This window comes from Abramis brama (assembly GCF_963993115.1).
Source record: "Abramis brama genome assembly, chromosome: 13".
Classification (NCBI taxonomy): domain Eukaryota; kingdom Metazoa; phylum Chordata; class Actinopteri; order Cypriniformes; family Leuciscidae; genus Abramis; species Abramis brama.
Window position 1 is genome coordinate 17,685,786 of NC_139975.1, and position 9,752 is coordinate 17,695,537.

Here is a 9,752-nt window from a genome sequence, read left to right on the forward strand (position 1 = left end):
CTGTTCACGTTGTGTAAACAGTGCAGACGTCTACGTCAGAACGTCAGCTCATTATTGGCCGGATCCTGCATCAGCACCACACACATGCTTCACTGTGCTCACGTGAGCAGCGTCAGAGACTGACACAGAAGAAAATAAATTGTTGATTAAAGTTTTTTTTTTGCGCACAAAAAGTATTTGCGTCGCTTCATAAAAGTAAGGTTGAACTACTGTAGTCACATGGACTCTTTCAACAATGTCTTTACAACCTTTCTGGGCCTTGAAAGTGGCAATCGTGTTGCAGTCTATGGAAGGACAGAAAGCTATTATATATATTATAAAGCTCTCGGATTTCATCAAAAAGATCCTCATTTGTGTTCCGAAGATGAACGAAGGTCTTACGGTTTTGGAACGACATGAGGGTGAGGGTGAGTAATTAATGACAGAAATGCCATTTTTGGGTGAACTAACCCTCTATTCTGGGCAATTTCTAGATCTCTCAGATGCATAAGACCCTAGGGGCCCTATCTTGCACCCAGCGCAATTGACTTTGTACACCGACGCATGTATCATTCCTATTTTGCACCTGCGCACAGCGGACTTTTCCCTCCACAGACGCACGTCGGTAAATTAGGAAATTAACTTGCGCTCCCGGGGGCGGTTCAGCGCAAAGAGGAGGCGTGTTCTGGCGCAAACGTTCCCTGGTGCTATTTTGCAGGTTTAGAAAACAATTCCGCCACTGACCAGGAAAAACCTAGTCTAAAGTCAGTGGCGCGTTGCGCATGTTATTCATATGCTATTTTAAGGGTGCATGCTTGGCCATAATCAATGTAGCGTGTGCACAACGCGCATACACTTTGCTTATCTCATCTACACACAGATGCAGCTGTTCTCATTTTTAGAAAACCATACATTATTACAAGGAAAAATATTAACACAAGAGGGAAATCATTGTTGTGTCCATGAAAATGTGAAAAAATAAGCATAAATCTAGCTTACACATTTACCCAAATTATTATACGCCTGTTTAACCGAAGCTAATCTGGGTGGGTTTCTCCCATCCCCATACAATGTCACCTCTCTGTGTTTTACAGCCCTGACGAGAATGTCGGTCTCCTCGGCTGTGAACCGCTCCTGGCGTGCGCCTGGCAAATCGGCCGTTATAATAGCAATCTGCCATGGAACAAGCGCGCCTGCTCTTAAAGGGAATGTGAGATGTCGCTCTGATTGGTTTATTTAACGTTACACCCAAACCACACCTATGAATAATGAAGCTACTTCAGACCAACCAATTTTAGATTTCCGTCGGGCGAAAAGAGTCATTTATCCCGCCGGTATAATAGCAACAGCGCCCAAGACCCGCCCACAAAGTTACTTGCGTTTCGCGCTTGATACTTGCGTTTCAGATCGTTAAAATAGGGCCCTAGGTGTTTTGTCTAAATGGTGAGTCCAAATGTTTTAGCATTAAAATTTAAGCAATATGGTAAGAGCGTCCATGCAGTATCGGAGTATAATCACAGCTAAAGGAATCTGTTAGGCACGATGTGTAGCCCTTTAGTATAAGCATGACCTTGAAAACCTTCTTCTTTTATTAATTTGTTAATATAATTCATAATATAAATATTGAGAAGAAAATATTAAAGCATTATTTTACTAAACAAATTCATTGCGTTCCATCCTTTCGTTGGAGAATAGTGCTTATCTCTGACATAACAGAAAGTTGTCAACATTCAGCTATGAGTGCTGCGTGATGTGGTGAGCAAGTGCTTTGCTGTTACTACAGTGTTTTTACACTGCTGGAATGCATATTGTCCAATCAGGAGCTGTAGGACTGAAATTATTCATTTTATTTTAATTTAATTTAAAGGGATAGTTTTTTTTTTGTTGTTGCTTTTTTTAAATTTCACCCCAGAATAATAAGGCTTGTAAACACCACATCAAAGCTGCATGTCGATTCTGACCTACCAGTGTTAGCAACCATTTAAAAAGTAGTTCAATTGACACTGTGACAGCCAGGGAACGAATTTAGCAAAACATCAATATGGACTTGATTGATTGTCTCATGTCTTAGACTGCATTGTGTAGGTGTCTATAGGCATTTTCCTCCCCTTTCTTCTTCCTCCTTCTCTCTCTTTTGCTTTTTTTTAATTAAAAATACAGTTCTGCTTCATAGAGTTCAAATTATCTTCTCTATCTTTTCCTGGATTGATGTTAATATGGGTAGTGTCTCTCTTTAAGCAAACCCTAAAGATTTAATTTAGATTTTGTACTATTTTCCTTTTAGTTAAAGTCTCCCCATTGATTACAAATGAGCCTCATTACCTGCCGTACACTCAACCTGTCAGAGAGAGAGAGAGGCGGAGAGGTCAATTTAACAGACTTACTGCCACAGTGCAAAATCCCCTAATAATCACTCAGTTCAATCATGCGTCTGAAAGCCATAAAGAAATAAACGTGATAAAAAGGACTCAGGCACTGAACTGTGAAAATCCCTCTAGTGTTTAAAAGATAGATGCCAAACACGCTTCCCGAAAGTATTATCTAAGATCTTATCCATTACAGCCAGCATTTTGCTGGTGGGATTACTGGGGCTTTCTCACAGGAAGAAATTTATTAACACCTGTCGACATCATGAAGAGCCCCGAGATAGACCCGGGATCAATCCAGAACAGCCCCAAAAAGTATTTGGACACTTTAACAAATATTTTTTTGTGTTATGTAATTAAAAATCAACCTAATTTTAACAAAACAAAAAAAAGCTTTTTAAAGCAAAGCATTCCACAAAAGAACAGGTTAATTAGCTTTTAAAAAATATATATTGGTTAAAATTTCACTAGAAATCATTTGGGACAACTATTGGTTTGAAAAATTGGAAAGACTACGTATATTCTGCGAAAATGTTTATTTTGTCTCAAATCTTAAGGGCCACTGTATGTTGCAGTATTTGCTGAACATTTTTTACAGTGCATTTACCTGCACAATGACATATTCAACTTCACAAAGTAACAACGAAGCAGTATTTTTTTCACAATGAGATGAGTTGCTCTGAGTTTGCTCCCTATTTTGTGTCATCCCTTGACAATGTGAAAGACATGAACAAACAAAGGTGATGGAAGGAGTGATACAGTTTCATAATGAAGTAGGAGCTATTTTTATTGGGCTGTAGATAGTTTTTTTTTTTTCTGCATGTGAGGAGCACACAGTTGCCCCTTGATTTTCTCTCACTAGGCAGATGCAAGATATAGGCTACAATGCCTTTCTCTCTCTCCTTCGCGTTCTCTCTGGCACATTTAGACACATGCATGCCCTACAGGAAAGGTTGTTTCATTCATTATTGTATGTATTGTTCTGCCTTTCGCATTGGGTTTCTGCAGGAAGTTGCCAGATGCTAAAAAGGGAAATGACATTTTCTCAGCCCTCCGCTATTGATTAGACAATCTTTACCAGACCCTCTTTGTAGATTAGACATCATAAGCATCTTACATATCAATAACCATCCCAGGTGGCTCATTGGGGAAAAAAATCTGCAAAATGATAATATATTTCTTGCACATTTCGTGACACGTTTAAACTGAAATCTCCAGTAAGTGCCACTAAAAGCATGTTCACTTTTTTCCAAAACAGATCAGCGTGAATCTGGCAACATTGGCGCTGTAAGGTTATTGCTCTATTGTGTTTGAAAATAACGTATCACCTACACTAAACACTACCTTAAATATAACTGTTACGATCCAAGATGTTTTTAATATGTCTAAGGATATTAAGGGAATGTAACATTCAAACTCTGTCAATCAAGCTATCGGTATGAACTGCAATTTAAACAGTGGTTAAAAGTAAAGTGGAGGAAAAACACAATTTCAAAAGAGAAAGAAGTTTGCGACGACAAGGCGCCTCTAGAGTGGGACCCAAGGCGAGGAAGCGGGGTCTGAGCCACAGAGATAGTGTATGAAGCCTGCGGCACGTCACTTTTATTTGCCTTTGAGGATTGACCCTTGGATGAAATCCCCTGGCTTTTAGCCACAACTGAAATGGTCTCATGTGCAACAGCCCCAGAGGAATCACCATGGATGCTGAAGCTATGAAACCTAACATTTTTTGGTACTGATGAACAGTGCAAAAGTAAGTCGTTCTCTGGGCAGGAGAAAGAACGCTTTTCTTGGCGTTGAGTCTCAACCCTAGAGAAACTAGATGAGCTAACACGATGTCTCTGTGTTGAAGTACCATCTCTTGCGATTGTGCTAGTATTAACCAATCGTCGATGTAATTCAAAATGCGAATGCCCTGGAGTCGTAATGGAGCCAGTGTTGCATTCATGCATTTTGTGTATGTGCGGGGTGACAAGGCTAGACCGAATGGAAGAACCCCAAATTGGTACGCTTTGCCCCCGAAAGCGAACCTCAGGAACTTCCTGTGTTGTGGCAATATTTCTATGTGAAAATATGCATCCTTCAGATCGATCGTGACGAACCAATCATGATGTTGAATTTGCGACACGACCGTCTTGACAGTTATAATAATAATAATAATAATAATAATTTGTTACATATATATAGCGCTTTTCTGGGTACTCAAAGCACTTTACATGGAAGAGGGAATCTCCTCAACCACCACCAATGTGCAGCATCCACCTGGATGATGCGACGGCAGCCATATTGCGCCAGAATGCCCACCACACACCAGCTTATTGGTGGAGAGGAGACAGAGTGATGAAGCCAATCAGTATATGGGGATGATTAGGAGGCCATAATGGACAGAAGCCACTGGGCCAGTTAACATCTTGAACTTGAGCGCTTTGACTGTACGGTTTAAGCCTCGAAGATCTAAGATTGGACGCACCCCCCCCCATCCTTCTTGGGAACCAGGAAGTGTCTGCTGTAATAGCCCGACACTCTCTTTGGAAGAGGAACATGTTCTATGGCCTCTTTGCTCAGAAGAGTTTGTAGCTCTTGTGACAGTACATGCATCAGCTCCGGTCTCACGGAAGTGGAGACCACGCTGGTGAAACGCGGAGGACGACAAATAAATTGGATTCTGTATCCTATTTGTACTGTGCTTAATACCCACGCAGAAATGCCTGGCAGAAGTTTCCACGTTGCCAGACTCTCTTAGAGTGGTATAAATTTTAACACTTCCTTTTGAGGGGATGTTAGATGTTCTGTGTCCTGGATGATAGCAGGAAGCAACGGAACATCTAACATTTCGCTGGAAACCGCTGCCCCCCGAAGCACCAGAGGTGGCGGGGATGGAGAGGTTTCGTGGGGGTAACAGGAAGGGGTGATTAGTTGTTGTACGCACCCCGTCCCATGGGGGGCTACCCCCACCAGACTGGGTGCCGGACCATCAGGACTTCCTCTTTCTATTAATAATAGTCCTGAGGTCTTGGGAGGTTGCTGAGCGCGACGAGCCTGTCCCCAATCCTTACGAAAAAGTCGACGTCGAGGGCACAAAGACACGGGAAGTATATGGTTTACTCCATGACTTAGGCAGCTCGTCATGGAGGTCCTCGAAGAAGGGGAGAGACTGATATTGTGGACACACAAAAACAAAACAAAAAACAAGAAAAATAGGTATAGAGGCATGTTTTTCAGGTGGTTGGTAACACTTTAAAATAGTTAATTAACATTAGTTGGTGCATTAGGTATCATAAATTAATAATGAACAGTTTTTGACAAATTGTATTACAGTTTTTCTCGATTGCTTAAACACATTTCTTGAAACTATGCCTCGAATTCTCAAAACAGTAAACACAAATCCATAACGTCTCACCCAATTCCCCAAACATCCTATTTTCAGGTCAAAATGAAGCTCTACACTCAAAACCATTCACTCTTGCTGAAAAACCGAACTTTGCCCTCAGACATCACACAGAAGCCCTCACAAACACACACACTACAACACAGTCTTACACACTGGTGCAATAAATTCAAAACAACATTTCCAAAACTGCTAAGTTATGTTGCTTGTGGCTCCCTCCCTCACAAACCTTTTCACATGATGAACACAAAAGACACAACCAATGGATACATTGGCACATTTTTTTGTTCATTAATGTACTGTACGGTACAATACACACACACAAAAAAAAATACTCTGCCCCAGCATCTTGTCAGCATCACAGGCTATATTGGCCCTAGCCAGGCAGCAGGGGTAAAATCCACTTGCATGCCTGTTCCCCGCTAGCACGCATCAACTGAAATGTTTGGCAGGCTTCTTCCATTTCATTGGCTCTGTGTCCTAGAAAAATAGAAGTACTGATTACTGTAACTGTAACACATCCTTTTTACAAAATGGAAGCATTCAGAAAACTATGAACTATAAAACTCTGTATGTGAGGCAATTTGATGTATTTCTACAGCTACAGTACATGTATGTGTTGTAACAGCAAAGTGTACTGCACTCAAAAGTTACAGTAGAGAGCAGTCTGAAGTACATCTACTGTACCTATTTTTCTCCCTGAAGGTTCTTATGATCGAGGCGACGGTGAAGTGATTCAAGTTTGGCTGTACTCGTTGCCCAACCTCCCTTATAGTCATACCATGGACAAAGACATGGGCAACTAGAGTGGCACTGCTTGTCTCCTTGGCCTTGCCCTTCCCCTTCACCTTCCCCATCCTCTTCCTTCACCTCTTCCTCCACTCCCTACTGCCCATCATCCTCCTCCACCTCCTACTTTTCTTCTTCCATCACTCCCATCTACTCCTCCTCCTCCTCCTCCTCCTCCTCCTCCTCCACTCCAGTGTCCTTAACCTCTTCCTTCATGTCTTTCTGGATCCATTGTTCCAAAACCCAATGAACAGACTCTGGCCCTTTTATCTGTCTATTGAAGGTTCTGATTGGTGTGTGATCAATTTTGACTCTTAATGTTTCCACTTGGGTAATTGTGTGCTAACTGAGCTGAAGCTGTGCTGACTTGAGTGAACTATATTAAATGCCAGTGCTTTCTAAATGACAATGAGAAATGAAGGGATTTGTGTGTAGAGTTTTGCAGCGACAGTTCAATAAATCTGACTTATGTGTCAAAACAGGGGAATAGTGTTTATAGTTTAGGGAAATGGGTTTTTGATAAATGGCGTTATGGTTTTGAAATTTTAATTCAAAAGCCTGGTTATAGTGTTTAAGCAATCAAGAAAAACTGTAATCTTTTTTTAAGAAAGTTACTGTTTTTAATTATTAATTCATGTCCCTTCGTAATACATTAAAGTAATATTAATTTATACTATTAAAAATGTTAATTTATTGATACTATATAAAGGAATAAACATTAAGCTGTATTGCTAATAGGTTATTCTATAAATGCATTTATGTTATAAATGCTTTAAAAAATGTGTTCATTGTTATTTCATGTCTGCTATTGCATTAACTAATGTAAAATTGTGTAGTTTGGTTTTAAAGATGATGAAGTTGATAAAGGAAACACACTGATCAATCACAACTCTTCTGTCACCTTCAAACTTGAAAGTGACATTGCTCATTGAGCCATTCACCACAACATTCCTATGATGCACCATTACAAGAGTAAGTGAAATGGATGGCATTACGGATGGTCTGTGACTGACTACCTACAGCATTCCCTTCACACCTTTCCAATCCGTCTGTGAGCTGAAAAATTCATGAGGGTAACCACACCATGTCCATGAAATATTCAGAGCCTTGTATTGTTCACTGATTTTTTTTTTTCTACTCTCGGTTTAAACTTTACCGCCCAGCGCCAGGAATAGCCAGGTGCAGCTTTTCAGCATACATTCTCTGCATGCTAATAGAAGCTCTGGGATGAAGTTTGTATTTTCCCTTGCCTGAGGTAGCTAGTGGATTTTTATCCATAATTCCCCATGTAAAAGCATAACATTTCCCCACCAGGGTCGACTGGTAATAATAAACTATAGGAAGCGAGATGCATGCATATCTGTCTTGCTGCAGTGAGTCTAATAGTGTGAGTCTGTGTGTTTCTGCTCATGCCTGGAGGTCCAGATTAGCTCTAATCTGTACAGTGTGAAAACCTGCTAAAATGGAATGCTATTGATGTCATTATTCTGTTGAAATCATGTCTCAAAGCTTTTATAATGCTGTGGAAACATGCTCAATCCAGTCAGACACCCCGTCTCAGATGCATATTCAACCTGATGTGAGGAGGTCAACATTCAGAAGCTATTATTACTTCACTGGCCTTTATTAACCCCTGAATCTAAACCATGGGGCGCTTGAGACTCATCATTGTCCATTGCAGCGGTTCATTTTCGTTATGCTTGCCTCATCCTGGCTCACCCAGTGTTGTCAAGGAGATTATAAGCATTAATTGTTGAGGACAGTTTTAATCACACAGTGAGGTCATTATGTAGCAGTGGTCACTGCAGGAGAACACAGTATGACTGAAAGAGACCACTGGACGTAACCTCGAAAATGCAATTAGCAGCCCCTTCGCAGGCAAGGTTGTGCCTTTCCTTAATTATATGAGGGTCAGACGGGGTCATTTATGTTCAACATCTTGAAAAAACGTATTGCTTTAAATCATATTAAGAAATGACTTGATTAGTGCAGTTTTTCTCGATGCTGGAAGATGTAGAAGAGCTCTTCCCTTTTTTAAAGTCAGCATGAAATGTAAATAGCGATTGTCTTCTCTAAAAATGTTGGGTGGGACTTGATTTTGTTCATCAGGAATTGACTGGATTGTTGTCGTTCGTTAATTGTTGTGATTTCATGTGAGTGGCAGATTGCTAAAGGGGATAATTGTCCCGCTGGTCACATGTCATCAGAGAAAAGATGGCATTCTGTACACTATACAAATGGGTCCAATATGTTTTGTGGTTGCGCTGGGTTGTGCATATGATCACCTAAATGGAGTTTTACTTGACACTGATGCGAAACCAGGCTTCATTCACCCCAATGGAAAGCATATACATAGCCTGAATCGTTCACTATCCTATACAATGCAATATGTGCTGTTTTCCATAAGAAAATAGTAAATGTGTGGATAAGTGTGAACCAATTTCAGACACTTTAGCGTATTTTTATATGTTGGGAAGAGTAGGCTTGATTGGACAGAAAATGATGTCACTGATTAATCGCTGATTAGTATTGGTGGTAGAGAGAGACCAGTGTTTCCCACAGGATTTTGTGAAACTGTGGTGGGTGGATCTCTGTCCCTCATAGGGGGGTCCGGGGTCTCAGTCTACATTACACTACATAATACTACTACTACTGCTAATAATAATATAATATTATTCCCATGACAGTAATAGACATAATGTAAAACAAATGCACTGAAAAATAAATGAAACTTTCATAATTAGTTTTGTCCTAATTTCTATACATGCAAGAGACAAACCCGTGAGCTTTTATTTTGACGGAAACCACAGTCAAGCTTTTATTTTGGTGGAAAACAAGTTTATAAAAGCATCTCATTACAAATCTAGTGAAATGCTGTGACCCTCAACTATGCAAATGTGAAAATATTGCATAACTGTGTTCCCAAATGCACGCTAAACTCATCACATGCACAGATGGAGTTCACTGCATTCATTCACTGTGAGCTGAGACGCGGAGCTGATCATGTGCTGATGTGCGCACTTCTCTTTCTGCAGCACAAACAGACCGTCTTTTGATAAGGACACAAAGCCTTATTGCACTTTTGATTTTAGTTTGTTTGACAGTGATGGCGCAAAACACGACATTAAAGACCTTTTATGTTATTTTGAGAAGTTAAAATATATTTTCTGGCCGCTACAGTCTAGTTAATGAATGGGAAGCACTGAAATCTATTTGTGGCGGTCAAAATT